Raw genomic sequence first — 19,620 nt, 5'->3', positions numbered from 1 at the left:
AAATATATATTGTTTAACGTTTAATGATTGTTATTGTTTCATTTGAAATTCAATTTGGTGAAGTAAGAAATTATTTAAATTACAAACATGTTAGTTTTAGACATTATTTTCTTATACAAATGATATGTTATATGCTCAGTAAAAAAACTGAAAAATATGAATTGGTATTTATATTTTTTCCATAGAAATTTAAAAATTATAAACATTATAAAAAAGTATAATTCTACTATCAATAAAATAATTATAATAATTATTAAAAGAAAGGTTTAGCTCTAAGCTGTAATGTTTAGATGTGTTTATAGGAGACATAGCACATTTTTGAAGATACAATTCAAGTAAAAGTAAAGGATCTTAAAAGATATACCATACAAACAGCAATAATAAGAGAGCTAGGATGTATATCAGGAAGATATAAAAGTTATAAACATGTATACATTCAAAAACAGAGCCAGAGAATTACACAAAGCAGAAAACAACAGAATTGAAGGGAGAAATAGAAAATTCAACAGTCATATTTAAAGACTTAAGTAAACAGCTTTCAGTAATAGAATACCTGGGCAAAAAATCAACAGACATATTGAAGACTATAACAAAATTATAAGGCAATAAATATCTATAGTACATTTCACTATAAAACAGCAAAATATGCATTCTTTTTAAGTGCCCATGGAACATGATCCAGAAATAGAGTGTAGAAAAATGAAAATGATTCAGAATGTCCATAACAATTTTAAATAAGAACACAGTTGGAGGATCCACATATCTCAATTTCAATACTAACTATAAACTACAGTAACCAAGACAATTTGTTAGTGACCTTTTATTAGATTTACAGATCAGTGAAATTGAGTGCCCATAAATAGATTCTAACATTTATAGTCAATTAATATTTGAAGAAGAATCCAAGAAAATCAAATGGAGAAATATTGTTTTCAAAATTAAAATCTTTATGCTTCAAATGATACCATCAAGAAAAAAAGACAACCTTCAGACATAGTAAAAATATTTGCAAAATATTAATCCCAAAAAGATCTAGTATATAGAATATATAAAGAACACTTACAACTAAACAACAAAAAGGCAACCTAATTAAAACATGCAAATAATGTGAATAGACATTTCTCCAAATAAGATATGCAAATGAATAATACACAAATGCAAATATTCTCAACTTCATTGCATATTAGGGAACTGTAAACCAAAACCACAATGAGAAACAAATTCACATCCATTAGAATCACTGTAATTCAAAAGACACACAATAACAAGTCTTGGTGAGGATGTGAAGAAATTGGAATTCTTATGCATGCTGATGGAAATATACAATGGAGCGATCATTTTTGAAGACAGTTTGTCAAACGTGAAATGGAGTTATCTTATAATCCAACAATTTGCAGTTCTCATTCTTCACACCTACCCAATATGAATTAAAATGCATGGCCACACAAAAACTTGTACACAAACGTTTACAGCAACGTTATTCATAATAGCTTAAAAGTGGAAAAAGTGAAATGTCCATCAACTAATGAATAGGCAACCAAATTGTGATACAATAGGATAGTATTTTTTTTTTTTTTTCAATTTTGGCATGTGTTTAATTTTGCATATTTGTAGTTACAATCATGTTGCCTTATAACATAAAAAAATCAATGTCTCTATTCAGTAAATCATAAAAATAATAACAATGTAAATACTACAATTCAAATTTTAAAAACATAAATTGTAAACAGGACTCCAGTGCAAATATAGGTTATAAATTTGTATGTGCTCTGACAAGTCTCTATGTGACTTCGTACAAGCAGCCATACAAAAAAAGAAAGAGGTGGAAGTACAATAATACATATCTGATAATTGGATTTTACTGAGTGGGTGATCCCTTTATGTTAGTCCCCAGCATGTTGTCTTTTATAACACTTTTCTCAGGTTTCTTGTCATTGTTAAAGCACAGTCACCTCTCATCAACTGAAATTTTCTAAGGGGAATACTAAACAATGACCTCTAATAGAAGAGAAATATGAGCTTCAGGAGGGCAGGGATTTTGTCTTTTTTATGTGCTGCATTCCCAATACCTACCACAATGCCTTGACCTTCATAATTACTCACTAAATATTTCTTAATAAATTAATGGATTTTTCTCTAAAAATATCATCAAAGAAAATCAAAATGAAAAAGCTATCATTCAAAATTGTACTCATGAACCTGTTGCCTTAGAACTTGCAAAGTCAGCTGAAGGTTAATAAGATATTAAGGGAAATTAATAAGAGAATGCAGAATGAACTATTGACAAAACCAATCCAGTAACAATCTTGGGCACTGCAAATATCCGTAGCATACAGTGTTGAAGACCAGGTCCCATAACATGTGCTGTGCAGCAATTTTGTGTTACAGCGCTATATGTATTAGACAGAAGTACTCAACAAGTTGGTCTGTTTATCACTGACAAATCACTGCAGGATTTTGGTAATTGTTATCTTGTTCAGCTGTAGGCTGGACGAGACACATCGCAAACTCACTGATTGGCACAAGGTAGTTTTGTGAATAGCTAGAAAGAGTGTTATTACAAGAATAAAAGAAGTTGAACAGTTAACAATATGCCTCCTATTCTTGCTTTCATTGTTCAAGAAAAGTGAATATTTCAAATATAATCAAGTTGTAACCTTTAAATACGCTCTCTTTAGCATGTGTTATGTGAAGAAACATGCAGAAGTATAACACTCTCCTTTTCCACACTGAAATATGCTGGTTAGCAGGTGCTCACACATTTTTGAAATGAGAAATGGGACACTGATAATGCAAGACAATTGTTTCAAGGGGCTCTCTCAATATAAGTAACTCAGTACTATGTTCAATACCTAAAATAGACTCCTTTCAGGGATAAAATATTGTGATTTTTAAAGTTTTAAAGATAGCAGGATTTCTTTAGAAGATTGAACTATGGCACAAAAACCTGACTTGCTCAACACTTGAATTTCTTTTCTTGGAGGAAGAGATCAATGATGCATTATTGGGAATATTTTTAAATAGCATCCAAAAGTTGTGACAGAATATGAAGAAATATCCAGCAGCTCTCACAAAGTCATCTTTGCTTCGCAGGTTATGTTCTGATCACTGTAAGCCCAGTCACTAATTGGGTGACTTGCTGTGAAAAGAGAGACCTGGAACAATATTGCAGCTCTCTCTGGCTCTCATGTTATTGCCCTTGCCCTGGAATTTTTCCCTATCTTGCCCTGCCCAGAAGATTGCCCAAACTGTGTATGAGTTAATCCTGCCCTTTGAAAGCTGGGTTTATTTTCCAGCTCTACTCATCTGGGACAAGCTTCAGCAACAGGGCTACTTTCCCTTGGCTCATGCCCAGTGCCCTGGTAAGTGGAGTTTTGCCTGCTTTCAGCTTGCTTTGAAATTTTGCTTTTTGTGTGTGTGTTCTTTATACTGTATGGGATGAAAGTGCTTTGATTTTACACCACAAGGGTGGTAGTCAGTGCCCTCCAAGATTATGAATTTCTACCAGTTTTTCTTTGCCTTAATAGGATAGTATTTTATAGTAAGAAGAAATACAGTACTAATCTATGCCATAACATACATAAACCTAAAAATCACTAAGGTAAATGAAAAAATAAAGTCATAAATCATTACATATTGTACAATACCATTTAAATGAAATGTGCAAAACAGAAAAATCTGTACAGTCAGAAAATAAATTAGTGATTGCTTGGCCTGTGGTACAGGAAAGTAGAGGCAGAGGGATTGGGAGTAATTGCTAATGGATACAAAATCTTTTTGTAAGGTGATGAATATTCTAAAATTAGATTATTGTTACTATTGTTTGCACACATCTGTAAATATACTAAAAGCCATGGAATTTTACATTTCAAATAGTTTAACATCATAAAATGTAAATTACATTTCAATAAAGCCTTTTAAAAACAACATCAAAAAAAGGAATTAGAACTTCCAAATCTTCTCCTCTTTTCAAGGAGATCAGTGGTACATCTCTCCACTATAAGCAGGTTATAGTAAAGGGTCTTTTGAAAGGGAACAACTCCTGAAAAGAGAGAGATTAAATGTAATATTTTAATGTCCCCAATTAACACTCCAACCACATATTTTATTAATAGTGCTTTTCCCCCACAACAAAAATATGAAGATACAGAGTTTACCCAAAGAAAGAGCAGAGTTCTCCCCACTTGAAAATCCCATGCATCTAAACACTTTTCAACTTTGATTTTAACAACTAAATATTGAAATATAATTATAACAGTTACCATTTTTTTTTAAAAGAAAAGGATGTAAGGCCTCGAATGGGGTGGCTTATGATAAGTTTCATGTCAATAAACTAAAACCTAAATTGTTTACTTGAAATATCTGACCTTTCAAGAATCAGGGGAGAGATAATAGCCAAGCAGGCCAGTTTTCAAAAAAACAGAACATTCTCAGTAACCAATCAAAAGGGGCCCAGTTAACCTAAGTTTGCATAATAAGAAAGTCCTCTCTGCTTTAACCCATATAAAGAATGTAGCCTGATGCTAACAAATCTGTTTTTGCACTATTGCTGTTTCCTCATTTCTGATAAATTTACCTAACACAGCTTATGTCTACTGGGTGCTGCCTGGTTCACGAATTATATTTAAAATCAGTTAGATCTTTGAAACTCAGCTTGTCAGGATTCTGCTCTTTGACAGTCTTTGAAGATGGTATCTGAAGGAGGCTTGTGGCTATCCCTGTAACCCATGAGGTATGCAGGTGAGGTGACTGCTGGCTCCTTTAGACTTCTCTATCTTCCTCACCAAACCCAGAATTTGTCAGTAAGTTCCTCTTGAATTTCAGCTCTACTCTCTTAGTTGAGCTCCCTGATACTTTTGGCTTTCCAGTTCAAGGTCCTTTTGTGCTGTAGCAAAGCATATGACCTTTGGGTGTTTTGTGGTGATACATCAGACAGAAAAGGGCTGCAGCTTTAGAGGTAAAGGATAGCTGCTGCCACATTCACAGGGATTTTGTTTCTCTCCTTCTTGTTTCTTGTCTTATATGCAAAGGTAAGGAAAATCATTGACTAGATTGGTCAAAGGAATCTCAGAGATGAGCCACAACTTGACTGATGAGCATGGATCAAACACTTAAAAGCTGTTAAAGTGTCTGCCACCTAAAACTAAGATTCCTGTGTTAGGATAAGTTGGTGACAGAATGGGTTAGCTTGACACTAGTGTACTTGCCACTTGCCAGCTTCAAGAAAAATTTCCATTCAGTGAAGAATACTATAAAGTATCATACAACACAACAGTGTAGCACTATCATCTTGGGCTTTTTTTTCTCAGCTCCAAGAAACCCAAGACACAATACAAGAATGGAATCTTTACATTCTAAAGCATCCAGTACTCTATCTTCTGGTATACCTGCTTCTCTTATGCTCAAAATGTATGTTCCTGGAAGCTGTAAATATCTTCCAAAAAAATGGTAAGACCTTACTAAAGATAATTTAGAATTGCAATGGCTTTTATGAGGAATGCTACAATTGCACAAAATCATCCATCTAAGAGGTGCACATGAAAATAAGCACTCCCAAATTAGGCATAGAGAATGGTGCATCTATTTTCATTGATATGAAGTAGTTTCCATAAGACCTCAGGATTCTAAAAGAACTTCACTAAAATATTCATTACAAAAGACTGTAAGACTGATGAAACCCCTATTGTCCCTCTCTTTCCTCCTCTGCCTACTAACCTTTTCACGTAGTGAAATAGGAACAAAATAAAGGTAGATAAATGCCTTGCAAAGTTAGGCCTTTAAATCAATCAGGCATACTTCTTTAACCACCTTTATATCTTGGTCAAGATCTTGAGCTCAGAGCAGTGGTTAAAGGCATCGCTGTTCTAGAAAATCCCAAGAAACCATCCCCAAAGTATTTTCTCAAAACAAAAAACAAAACAAAAAAATCGTGAAAGGATTGCAAGTCAATTTTATAAATAGAAAAAGAATGAACCCAGGCTCTGACTATAAGGTAAGACTAAAAGCACTATTTTTAAAACATTCTGGTCTATGCATGTTGAGCCCAGACACAGAAAATGTTTTTTCTGCCCTCTGTGTTAATAGGTTTAACTCTGAATTCAGAAATCTAGTTAAAAAACACAAACTGTGTTGGGTAGACACTGATATAACCAAAATATGCCTTTATGGCACAATGACTAACTCTAGTCAGTTATTTTGAGACCTTTTCATAAGAAAAAGTTGCATCAAATCTCCACGTATAGGGAATCCTCCCTCCATGCACCAGGACTAAAATTATAGAAACTCTTACATTGGAGAAAAGGCATTGGCTTAAATCTACATAGCAAGCCTTGTATTTAGGTTTAAGATGCTTTTCACAATCATGTTGTCTTAATGGACTTTTACCCCCACCCTTATTTATTTCAGCAGATGATAGTATTTAGGTATGAAGTCTGCATTCTGTGCCTTTTAAATGTCAATTCTTTACCTTATCATACTTAAATGCCATCCCTTTAGAAATGCAAAATGAGGGTAGCCATCTGTAGATGGTTATTAAGAAATGGAATGAATAAAATGAACATTAATTGGGTTAAAACAGAAGTCTTAATGTAACATTATCAAGGGATGGATGGACCAAAGGGATACCTTGGCAACTTCCCTAACATTAAAGAGTGTTAAACAAGTCTGCCCTATTTATCCATTGGGAGAATTTTCTAAGCTAGAAGGCAGAGATTACAATGAGAAATCTGACTTGTAACCACTTGAGGCAATGGTCAGGTAGGTTAATCAAGATAAAGACTGACAAAAGGACAAGGGTCCTTTGGCTCAACTCACTGATAGGGACTCAAAGTCTTTTGCATAAGAGTAGGTAAAACGGTCAGGGCAAAAGAAGTTTCCCCGACTCCTTGATATGGGAGCCTCATGTGCTGTGGTGTCAAAATCTATTGGTAAAGCCCTCACTTGGGCTACAATTTGATTGAGGGAACATAAAAATATAAGGATTGATAGGTTGCGAACTAGTGAATTTCTATTTGAGGGACATAAGTCTGCCAAGTCACATTTCCTCAGACTAAGGAAAGTCTATACAGCCCATAATGTCCTACAATGGGCAGAAATAGCCTCGTCAGAGAAGTAGTTTGATACAGAAGCGAAATGGAAATTTGGAAGATTTGTTGTCTAAAAAGGAAGAGGGTGGGGACAATTGGAAAAGTGGCAAATAAAAAAATCTTAAAAGTCTGTTTTAGCCATCTGGGTGAATAATCTTGTTCCATTAGCTAGAAATATAATTCTGATCCAGATTTGCATGTGCTTCTATGAACTAGTGAGTTTTGTGTGTCACTGCATTAGGCACATGGCTAAAATTTTAGACTAAATACTGTGGGATCTGCTTCTGTGTATGTTGATGTATGCCTTGTAATATATATGTATGTTTGTATGTAATATACAGGGTATTTTTCTATCTTCAAATGGTATTGCTGACATTAATATATGCTAAGGATCTCTATTTAATTAACTTGAAGAAAATAAGTGTTTATATAAATGAAATATTTCTAAAACTGCTAGAAATATGGGAATGAACTCAAATGCTTTTCATGTTCACTTGTTTGTGGATAACTTCAGTGAATGAAAAGTTAGCTAAACCGTGCTGGTTGATTTAAAATAGACAAGTCTTTGGAGTTGTCGGCATGTTCTATTTAGGTTTCCTAATATAATAAGCTCATGTTATCTCTGTATTATGCAATTCATAAACAAGAAAAATAATTCAATGATGAATATCTTTGTTTTGTGTTATGCTTTTGTGTTATACTTTTTGTGTCTACTAAAAAAAAATAGATCCTTAAATATTGTTGGTAATTTACACTTTTAAAGTTTTGCTAAGTTAAGTTGAAGAATAGATAATTATGGACTATCTAGATCATTTTCAAATAAGGTAAATGGTGAAACATTAATTTCTGAACATATGTTTAAGCTGTAAACTCAAAATAAAATTCTAAGGCCACCAATCATCTGAATGGACCCCTCCTCTTGGCCATAGCATTCCAAAGTTGACCTGAAAAACAAGTTCAGGCCATGATGGGAAGAGGGGTGGGGGTAAAACATGCCTCAGTATACCCTCCTGCTTTTCGGAATTCAGGAAAAGACAACAAGCATTAACAGCAACACAGACCATAGTCTGATAAGAAACATTTACAACCTATTCTCTCCGAAGCCTGCTACCTGGAGGCTCTATCTGCATGATAAAACCTTGGTCTCCACAACTCTTAGTTGGAAACTAGACATTTCTTTCTATTGATAGAAAGCACTCAACCATTTAACAATCAGAAAATTTTTAACTATACCTACCACCTGGAAGACCCTGCTTCAATTTTTTTTTTTTTTTTTTTTTTTGAGATGGAGTCTTGCTTTGCCACCCAGGCTGGAGTGCAGTGGCCGGATCTCAGCTCACTACAAGCTCCGCCTCCCGGGTTCACTCCATTCTCCTGCCTCAGCCTCCCAAGTAGCTGGGACTACAGGCGCCCGCCTCGTCGCCCGGCTAGTTTTTTGTATTTTTAAGTAGAGACAGGGTTTCACCGTATTAGCCAGGTTGGTCTGGATCTCCTGACCTCGTGATCCGCCCGTCTCGGCCTCCCAAAGTGCTGGGATTACAGGCTTGAGCCACCGCGCCCGGCCCTCTGCTTCAATTTTTACTGTCCTTCCAGATTGAACCAATGTAAATCTTACATGTATCAACCGATGTATTATGTCTCCCTAAAATCCGTAAAAGAAAGCTGTACCACAACCACCAGGGGCACAAGTCATCAGGACCTCCTAAGGCTGTTACAGGCATGTTCTTAACCTTGGCAAAATAAACTTTCTAAATTCATTGGTACCTGTCTCAGATACTTTGTGGTTCAAAAAGTTTATATACTTTTGGTATCTCGTTTTTATATGGCATAAAGAAGCTAAAAATATTTGGATTTGTAAATAAACATGAAAAATTGTACCGTGAAGAAACACGTTTCTCACTGCACTTTTATAATAATTAGGCCAAGTTTAATGAGACTAGATTTATTCTGCAAACCAAATGATCTTTCTTTATCTTTAATAGAAACAAGGGAAGCTATAGAGAGAAAAAGAACCTGTTTCAGAAATAGAGTATATACACTCATTAGATTCTTTTTTTTCCCTTTTTTCTTCTAAAAAAAAAGGGGGGGGGATACATGTGCAGAATGTGCAGGTTTGTTACATAGGTATATGTGTGCCATGGTGGTTTGCTATACCTATTGACCCATTCTCTAAGTGCTCTCTCCTCAGCCCCCACCCCCAAACAGGCCCTGGTATATGTTGTTCCACTCTCTGTGTCCTTGTGTTCTCAATGTTCAGCTCCCACTTATGAGTGAGAACATGCGGTGTTCAGTTTTCTGTTCCTGTGCTAGTTGGCTGAGGATGATGGCTTCCAGCTTCATCCATGTCCCTGCAAAGGACACGATCTCATTCCTTTTTTAGGCAGAACATTATTCCATGGTGTATATGTACCATGTTTTCTTTATCCAGTCTATTATTGATGGGCATTTGAGTTAGATCCATGTCTTTGCTATGGTAAATAGTGCTGTGATAAACATACGTGAGTATGTGTCTTTAGGGTAGAATGATTTATATTCTTTTGGGTATATATCCAGTAATGAGATTGCTGGGTCAAACAAACCCAAATGAGATTTGGGTTCTAGGCCCTTGAGGAATCTCCATACTGTCTTCCACAATAACTGAACTAATTTACATTCCCACCAACAGTGTAAAAGTGTTCCTATTTCTCCACAGCCTCGCCATCATCTATTGTTTCCTGACTTTTTAATAATCACCATTCTGACGTGTGTGGCATAGTATCTCTTTGTAGCTTTGACTTGAATTTCTCTGATGATTAGTGATGTTGAGTTTTTTTTTTTTCATATGTTTGTTGGCCGGATAAATGCCTTATTTTGAGAAGTGTGTTCATATCCTTTGCCCACTTTTTAATAGTGTTTTTTTCTTCTTGTAAATTTGTTTAAGCTCCTTGTAAATTCTGGATAATAGACTTTTGTCAGATGAGTAAATTGCAAAAATTTTCTCCCATTCTATATGTTGCCTGTTCACTCTGATGATAGTTTCTTTTGCTGTGCAGAAGCTCTTTAGTTCAATTAGATCCTATGTGTCAATTCTGGCTTTTGTTGCGATTGCTTTTGGCATTTTCATCATGAAGTCATGCCTATGTCCTGAATGGTATTGTCTAGGTTTTCTTCTAGGGTGTTTATGGATTTGGGTTTTACATTTAAGTCTTTAATCCAACTTAATTGTTGTATAAGATGTAAGGAAGGGGTCCAGTTTCAGTTTTCTGCTTATGGCTAGCCAGTTTTCCCAGCACCATTTACTGAATAGGGAATCCTTTCCCCATTTCTTGTTTTTGTCAGGTTTGTCAAAGATCAGATGGTTGTAGATGTGTGGTGTTAATTCTGAGGTCTCTGTTCTGTTCCATTGTACTGTATGTCTGTTTTGGTACCAGTACCATGCTGTTTTGCTTACTGTAGCCTTGTAGTATAGTTTGAAGTCAGGTAGCTTGATGCCTCCAGCTTTCTTCTTTTTGCTTAGGATTGTCTTGGCTATATGGGGTCTTCTTTCATTACATATGAAATTTAAAATAGCTTTTTCTAATTCTGTGAATAATGTCAATGGTAGTTTGATGGGAATAGTATTGAATCTATAAATTACTTTGGACAGTATGTTCATTTTCATGATGTTGATTCTTCCTATCAATGAGGAAGGAATGTTTTTCAATTTGTTTGTGTCCTCTTTTATTTCCTTGACTTTTAGTTCTCTTTGAAGAGGTCTTTCACATTCCTTGTTAGCTGTATCCCTACGTATTTTATTTTCTTTGTAGTGATTGCAAATGGGAGTTCATTTATGATTTGGCTCTCTGCTTGCCTATTGTTGGTGTAAAGGAATGCTTGTGATTTTTACACATTGATTTTATATCCGGAGACTTTGCTGAAGTTGCTTATCAGTTGAAGAAGTTTTTGGGCTGAGTGATGGGGTTTTCTAAATATAAAATTATGTCATCTGCAAACAGACAACTTCACTTACTCTCTTTCTATCTGAATACATTTTATTTCTTTCTCTTGCCTGATGGCCCTGGCCAAAACTTCCAATACTATGTTGAATAGGAGTGGTGAGAGAGGGCATCCTTGTCTTGTACCAGTTTTCAAAGGGAATGCTTCCAGCTCTTGCCCATTCAATATGATTATTGGCTGTGGGTCTGTCATAAATAGCTCTTACCATTTGGAGATATATTCCATCAATATGTAGTTTATTGAGAGTTTTTAACATGAAGGGATGTTGAATTTTATCAAAGGCCTATTCTGCATCTAGTGAAGTAATCATGCGGTTTTTGTCTTTGGTTCTGTTTATGTGATGGATTACATTTATTGATTTGTGTATGTTGAACCAACCTTGCATCCCAGGGATGAAACCGACTTGATTTTGGTGGATACGTTTTTTGATGTGCTGCTGGATTTGGTTCTCCAGTATTTTATTGAGGATTTTTGCATTGATGGTCATAAGGGATATTGGCCTAAAAATCTTCCTGATTTAGTCTTGGTAGGGTGTATGCATCCAGGAACTTATCCATTTCTTCTAGATTTTCTAGTTTATTTGCATAGAGGTGTTTATAGTATTCTCTGATGGTAGTTTGTATTTCCATGGGGTCAGTGGTGATATGCCCTTTATCATTTTTTACTGTGTCTATTTGGTTCTTCTCTCTTTTCTTCTTTATTAGTCTAGCTTGCAGTCTATTTTGTTAATTTTCTTCAAAAAACCAGTTCCTGGATTCGTTGATTTTTTGGAGGGTTTTTCATGTCTCTCTCTCCTTCAATTCTTCTCTGAACCTAGTTATTTCTTGTCTTCTGTGAGCTTTTGGATTACTTTGCTCTTGCCTCTCTAGCTCTTTTAACTGTGATGTTAGACTGTCAATTTGAGATCTTTCTAGCTTTCTGATGTGGGCATTTAGTGCTGTAAATTTTCCTGTTAACATAGCTTTAGCTGTGTTCCAGAGCTTCTGTTACATTGTCTCTTTGTTCTTATTGGTTTCCAAGAATTTCTTGATCTCTGCCTTAATTTCATTATTTACCCAGTAGTCATTCAGGAACATGTTGGGGTCCGCGTGTTTTCCTAAACAAAGGAATGAACACACAAGACAACACAAGACGAGACAAACGTGGCGGCCGCCCCGACGACACGCTCTGCTTTATTTTATACCCTCATTTGTGGAATGTTAGCAAGTCGCCAGACACATTGTTGTTTCTCTGATCTTTCCCTGACTTTCTGAATTTCCAAGATGTTTACATGTAAACAAGCCCTCAGGGTCTGCTATTTGCAACTGAGGCCAGTCTTGTAGGCTCCTTTGTCCTCCCTGTTTGCAGAGGAGGAATGCCCAGCTTCGTTTGCAAGAGCGGTACTATAATGTTAATGGGGGAATGGCCTGCTCAGTTGTAAAAGCAGATAGTCCTCTACAGGAACAGGTTGTTCAATTTTCCTGAAACTGTGTGGTTTTGAGTGAATTTCTTAATCCTGAGTTCTAACTTGATGGCACTGTGGTCTGAGAGACTGTTATGATTTCAATTCTTTCGCATTTGCTGAGGAGTGTTTTACTTCCAATTATGTGGTTGATTTTAGAATAAGTTCCATGTGGCACTGAGAAGAATGCATATTCTGTTGATTTAGGGTAGAGAGTTCTGTAGATGTCTACTAGGTCTACTTGGTCCAGAGCTGAGTGCAACTCCTGAATATCCTTGTTAATTTTCTATCTTTTGATCTGTCTAATACTGACAGTGGGGTGTTAAAGTCTCCCACTATTATTGTGTCTAAGTCTCTTTGTAGTTCTCTAAGAACTTGCTTTATGAACCTGGGTGCTCCTGTATTGGGTACATATATATTTAGAATAGTTAGCTCTTCTTGTCAAAGTGTTCCCTTTACCCTTATGTAGTGTCCTTCTTTGTCTTTTCTGATCTTTGTTGGTTTGAAGTCTGTTTTGTCAGAGACTAGCAGTGCAACCCCTGCTTTGTTTTTTTTTTTTTTTTTTGCTTTTTTTTTTGTCTTCCATTTGCTTGGTAAATTTTCCCCCATCCCTTTATTTTGAGCCTGTGTGTCTCTGCAAGTAAGATGGGCATCCTGAGTACAGCACACCAATGGGTCCTGACTCCTTATCCAATTTGCCAGCCTGTGGCTTTTAACTGGGGCATTTAGCTCATTTGTATTTAAGGTTAGTATTGCTATGTGTGAATGTGATCCTGTCACATGATGCTATTTGGTTACTTTGTACACTAGTTGATGCCGTTTCTTTGTAGTGCCATTGGTCTTTATATTTTGGTGTGTTTTTGCAGTGGTTGGTACTGGTTTTTCCTTTCCATGTTATGTGCTTCCTTCAAGAGCTTTTGCAGGACAGACCTGGTGGTAAAGAAATCCCTCAGCATTTGCTTGTCTAGGAAGGCTTTTATTTCTTCTTCACTTACGAAGATTAGTTTGGCTGGATATGAAATTCTGGGTTGAAAATTCTTTTCTTTAAGAATGTTGAATATTGGCTCCCAATCTCTCTGGCTTGTAGAGTTTCTGCTGAGAGGTCTGCTGTTAGTCTGATGGGCTTCCCTTTGTAGGTGACTTGACATTTCTCTCTGGCTACCTTTAACAATTTTTCCTCCATTTCAACTTGGAGAATCTGATGATTATGTGTCTTGGAGTTGATTTTCTCATGGAGTAGTTTAATGGTGTTCTCTGTATTTCCTGAGTTTGCATGTTGGCCTGCCTTGCTAGGTTGAGGAAGTTCTCCTGGATAATATACTGAACTGTGTTTTTCAGCTTGTTTCCATTCTCCCAATCTCCTTCTGATACTCCAGTCAATCTTAGGTGTAGTCTTTTTTTGAAGTCTCATATTTTTTGAAGGCTTTGTTCATTCCTTTTCTTTCTTTTTTCTCTGTTCTTGTCTACATGTCTTATTTAAGTAAGGTGGTCTTCAAACTCTTATATCCTTTCTTCTGCTTGGTCAATTCAGCTGTTGATACTTGTGTATGCTTCATGAAGTTCTCATGCTGTGTTTTTTAGTTCCATCAGGTCATTTATGTTCCTCTCTAAATTGGTTATTCTAGTTAGCAATTCCTCTGACCTTTTATCAAGGTTATTAGCTTCTTTGCATTGGGTTAAAACATGCTCCTTCAGCTAATCATAGTTTTTTATTAACCATCTTCTGAAGCCTACTTCTGTCAATTTTTCCATCTGATCCTCTGTGCCAGTTCTGTGCCCTTGATGGAGACACACTGTGATCATTTGGAGGATAAGGGGCTCTCTGGGCTTTTGGATTTTTTTTCATTGATTCCTTCTCATATTTGTGAGTTTGTCTAGTTTCGGTCTTTGAGGCTGCTGACGCTTGGATGAGGTTTCTGTGGGGGCCTTTTGTTGGTGCTGTTGTTGATGCTATTGTTGCCACTTTTGGCTTGCTTTTCTTTCAATAGTCAGGTCCCTCTCCTGTAGGGCTGCTGCAGTATGCTGGGGGTTCACTTCAGACCCTATTCATCTGATTTGCTCCTGTGCATGGAGATGTCACTCAAGAAGGCTGGAAAGCAGTCAAGATGGGTGCCTGCTCCTTCTGCTGGGACCTGTGACCTTGAGGGGCACCAACGTGGTGCCAGTAGGGTTACTCTTCTATAGGGGGTCTGAAAACCCCTCTTGGAAGGTCTCACCCGGTTGGGTGGCATGGGGAGTAGGACTTGTTTAATGAAGCACTTTGTTCCTTGGTGGAGAGGGTGTGTTTTACTGGGGGAAACCCATTCATCTGGGCTGTTCAGATACCTCAGAACTACCAGGAGGAGAGGGTAAGTCTGCTGCTCCGCAGAGACTGCGGCCACCCTAGGGGCTCAGGCCCACAGAGATCCGGGCTCTGTCCCTGAGTCTCTGGCTGGAGTTATTAGAGATGCTACAGGGAAGCCCTGTCCACTGAGGAGGATGGGTGAGGATTAGACCTAAAGAGGCATGCTGGCCGCAGACTACCACAGCCAATGTGTTGGGCAGTGGGGACAAGTCTTAGGAACAAGCCATCCAGCCTTCCTGGCTCCAACACAGGGAAAGAGCAGCCTGGAGCTATAGAAATGGCTGCTGCCCTTACCCTGAGCTCAGCATGGTAAGCAGTTGCAGTCCCAGAGCTGGGTTGCTGCCCCTCCCGCAAGGAGCTCAAATGGCTTAGACAGCAGGCAGCCTCAGCCAGTGCTGGTCGCCCCTCCCTGAGGAGCTAGGTAGGCGTAAGCAGATTCCAACGGAAAGGCTCTAAGAATCTGCCTGTTCCATGGTTGGGATGCTAGGCCCCGGAGGTGTGGGTGGGTTCACAAGTGGGATCCACAGATTGCACAGTTTCCCCAGCTGGGATGCATGCTCACTCACTGCCTCCCTTGGTTTCCCTTCCCCATGTGGCTCTCGGGTGGACTGCTGCACCACACTGCTCTTCCTTCTCTCCGTGGGTTATGCCAGCCTTCTAGTCAATTTTGATGAAAGAACCTGGATACCTTCGTTGCCGCTGAATGATTCACATGCTTCTTATGGCTTTTTTCAATGGGAACCTCCAAATGCTGCTGCTTCAAGTAGGCCATCTTGCGCCCCGACCTCATTATTAGATTCTAGCTCTGTTCATTGTTTTTGAGGTTTGGTTACCCACCTATAAACTGACCTGAATCCTGAATTCTTCTCATTTCCTCCAATATCTGTGGGTGACCCTTCACACTCACATCTCCAGTTTTCTGCACTTTTCTGACTTGGAATCACTAAAAACGAAAACTACCTTTATTATTGGAGCCCCTACAAACTGGAGCCAAACAACTTCATGTAAATCTCAAGAGAAAATCTTTGTGCCCAATGTACAAGATACTCAGAGAGTTCACCAAAGCACCTGGTGCTATAACCAGGGACATCCTAACTACAAGCTAGAAAAAAAAATAGGCTTTAAGCTCAGATCTGGAAATCTTTTCAACTAGCTGCCCTCTGAACTCAGAGAAAAAAAAAATCATTTTTTCTAGCCATCAACTTTTGTTTCTCTTTTGTTATTTTAGTTGATTTGGCGTAAGGTGACTTTGAGTCAAAAATTGAACCTCTGTAATCAAGAATTATGACCAATTATTGGATACAGTTTTGCTCGTAGGTATTCTAGTAGTCTCTGGAGTGCCGTGCCTCCTCTCATGAATCTTAATGCTTGCTTGCAGCTATCCCCCACACAGTTGATCTCTCTAATTCTATGATTAGAACAAGATTGAGAGTAACAGAAAAGATCAACCATGGATCCTGAAATTGTGATTTAAATATTTCACTCTGAGACTAAATAAAAAACTGCAGCATCATGATGACTGAGAGTAGCACAAATGCCTTACATTTTGATCAAACCGCTTGGTATCACTGGGAATCTGGCAAAAGGTGGAAACTGTTAAAGAAAACATGGCAGGCCCAAAACGAGTCATTCATAATATAAATCCACATGACCATCTACACTTAAGTTGGTTACTTGCAAGATCTGGCCTTCTGAGAAATCAAGGAAAACATGACAGCCAAATCCCTAAATGGTCCAGTTTTCAGAATAAATAGGGGATTCTCAGCAACCAATCAAAAGGTGCCCAGTCAACCTGAGCCAATATAATGACGTTCCCTCTGTTTTATACCGTACAAGCAGAGTGATCTCATGTTAAACCATCCATGTTTTTTGCACTATGCTTCTTCCTTGTTTCTGATAAAGCTGCCTTACAAAAGGTGACTTTTCTGCCATGCCTGGAACTCCTATTTTGAAGACTGGATGTTGCCTAGTTCATTAATTGCTGATAAAAGCCAATTCAAACTCTAAAACTCAGCTGAAATGTTGTCCTTTAGCATAATTAATTTTGGGGATAGAAATAAGAATCAAAGTGAAAATAAGACTAGACTGAAAAGATGCTAGGAGTGGTACTGGGATTAGTAAATACAGATGACTCTTTTAAGGAGTGTTATAAATGAAAGCAAAACATTGACATATTAGCTGGAGAGAAGGAAGATTATCTCTGTTTATTTGTTTTGTTTTGTTTTTAATATGGGAGAATACTTATTTGATGATGGCCAAGAACTAATAAGAATTGATGTGGACAAGAATTGTTAGAGCCACATCCTTAAGGAGCTGAGTGTGAATGTGCACATTTGGAATTCTAGTGTTAGACTGGAGCACCATCTCATTCGTGGTAATGGCAAGGAAAACAGAGTACATGATTAAATATCCAGGCTAAGTGCTTGAGAAAGTGACAAGAGTTTGTGGATGTTTTCTTCTGATTTCTTTTATCAGCTAAATATGAGTCAGCAAGGCAAGACAGTGGAGAGCATAATGACATTTCAGGATTTATGGAACTAAAGTGAGAACATGCCCTATCATTGTTTGCTTTATTGCAGTTGTGAACAAATTATTTGTCAACTTGTATTTAACCAGGTTTGAGGTTTTTCCAGAGAGGAAACTAAAGGGAAAATGGCAAGGGAGTTGCAGGTGTTTGTAGGGGAATGACAGTAATCATGAAACCAGAGGATATGTGATTTTTCAATGGAAGAACTGAGTACATGGAAAGGGACAATGCAAAAATAGTAGAATTGATGGATAAATGTCTTGATGGCATAAAATATTAAAGTCTGGAAATGGGAAAGAGAAATATAAGAGGGAGTATTCAAAGATTGAGAGGCTTGAATATAAGAGTAGGGAAGAGAAATATGATAGCAATCCTCAGGTATAATATATAATGATGAAAGTCAGTGGCTGAGGCATGTTGATGAGCAATACTATTGAAGTAGAGAAATCAGGGAATTAAAAAGTAAGACACTGGAAGAAATACTTATGTTGACATTAAAATTATAAAAAATTATGATATGAGTATTATTAAAATATGGGACAGTCATCAACATGCTAAACACTTCAGTAAAAAATAAGTATGGTAAAATTTAAAAATAGTTTTTTTTTTTTTTGCTTCTGAATGCATGGTATTTTGCATTCTGGTAAATTTCATATCTTTACATGTCTTGCTCAAAGTACTTGCAGTATCTTAGAGTATACTTCTTCTCTACTCCTTGAATTTGAGATGTGTGGAGCAATCATGATTGTCTTAGTCCATTCAGGTTGCTATAACAAAAATATCACAAGCTGAGTAGCTTATTTAAAAAAACATTTATTTCTCACAACTCTGGAGGTTGAAACATTCAAGATCAAGACACTGGTAGATTTGGTGTCTGATGAGGGCTCATTTCCTCATAGATGGTACCTTCTAGTTGTGTCCTCATAGAGTGAAAGGGGCAAACAAACCTTTTTAGTCCTGTTTTACAAAGACATCAATCCCATTCATGAGGGTTTTGACCTTATGACCTAATCACCTCTCAAAGATCCCCCCTCTTAATACCATCACATTGGGGATTAGGTTTTGATAGGCACAGGAGGCAGTCAAATGCCTAGGCAGATAGGCATGGGTCAAGAAAAATGACTAGGGGATCTAAAGGTGACTATGACAGGGAGTAGAATGTTTTATAAAAAATATCTAGTTTACAAAGACAATGAAAAGCAAATTCACAGAAATAAACTTAGAACATGTAGTGAGACTCCTGAAATGGTAAAAACGATAAGCTCTGCAAATCCTTTGCACAATAAACAAAGATAAAACAAGACAAAATTGTCAAAAATCATTTCAAGACTCTGTAAAATGACCAACGGAATACAAAACTTTAAGACTAATTGATTAAAGAAAAACTATTAATGCTATGGTAAAATGATAACAATAATAATAATAATGGGAATCTGTGGCATTTTAACTGAGCTGTTCCCATCTTCATCGCTAGCTCTAGCCTGTGGCAATTCTACCATAACAGTTCAATCCAGGAATCTAATGGTTTCCCTATTAAAGTATAATGACATGATTTGAAGCTGACAGATGGGAGTCCACATGCTCAGGTACATTGTCAAAAACAATAGTTATCTGTGGCAAATGAATAGGGAAGGCCAACATCACGTCTAAACATAGATTGTGAAACTGATGATTTTAAGCAACAGACCAGAAGATTAGCCAGAAACATAACATGAAATTGTGGACAATACAACAGCCATAATGGTCTCAAAAGCACCCATATAGTCATGGTAGTCAGGAATATTCCATGTATATACAAGGTAGCATCCATGCTCAGGGGAAATTGGAAAGGGCCAAGCTATGCACAAATTCATGGTTGACTCACTGGTAGGGCAGATGGGAGTAAGTCCTACAGAAAGTAAAGTTTGCCTGAGTGAAAATTGCCTGGATATTGAATGCTTTTTCCAACGCAAATGCAAATCCATTGACAAAGAGTGGAAGCTTTATTTTCTCAAGTTGTTGGAACATAGACTCTGACCAGTCACTGACCACTAAGATATGCCAACCCAAGGACAACCACTAGGAATCCAGGCTCAAAAAATGAAAACGGGGTTAAAAAAAAATGCAAAGATATCAGTGATGACACACTGCTAAAGAGGCAGAATCGTCAGAATTGCTCCAGCAAAGCACTAAACAAACAAACAATGGAAGAATAGAAACAACGATTTCAGAATTCAGAATTGCCCAACTGTATTATATTAAAAATGTC

The 19,620-nt window shown here is 37.2% G+C and overlaps 1 protein-coding gene across 3 annotated transcripts in view; it reads right to left on the bottom strand.

Annotated features, from left to right (window-relative positions):
* Positions 1–19,620, bottom strand: part of ADAM2 (ADAM metallopeptidase domain 2) — a 106,631-nt gene that overhangs the window by 52,744 nt on the left and 34,267 nt on the right. The gene's annotated exons all lie outside the window — the stretch shown is intronic.

The sequence above is a fragment of the Colobus angolensis genome, unplaced genomic scaffold (genome assembly GCF_000951035.1).
Source record: "Colobus angolensis palliatus isolate OR3802 unplaced genomic scaffold, Cang.pa_1.0 Scaffold52, whole genome shotgun sequence".
Lineage (NCBI taxonomy): Eukaryota > Metazoa > Chordata > Mammalia > Primates > Cercopithecidae > Colobus > Colobus angolensis.
The sequence above is the reverse complement of the archived record's forward strand: the minus strand, read 5'-3'. Positions and strand labels throughout refer to the sequence as shown.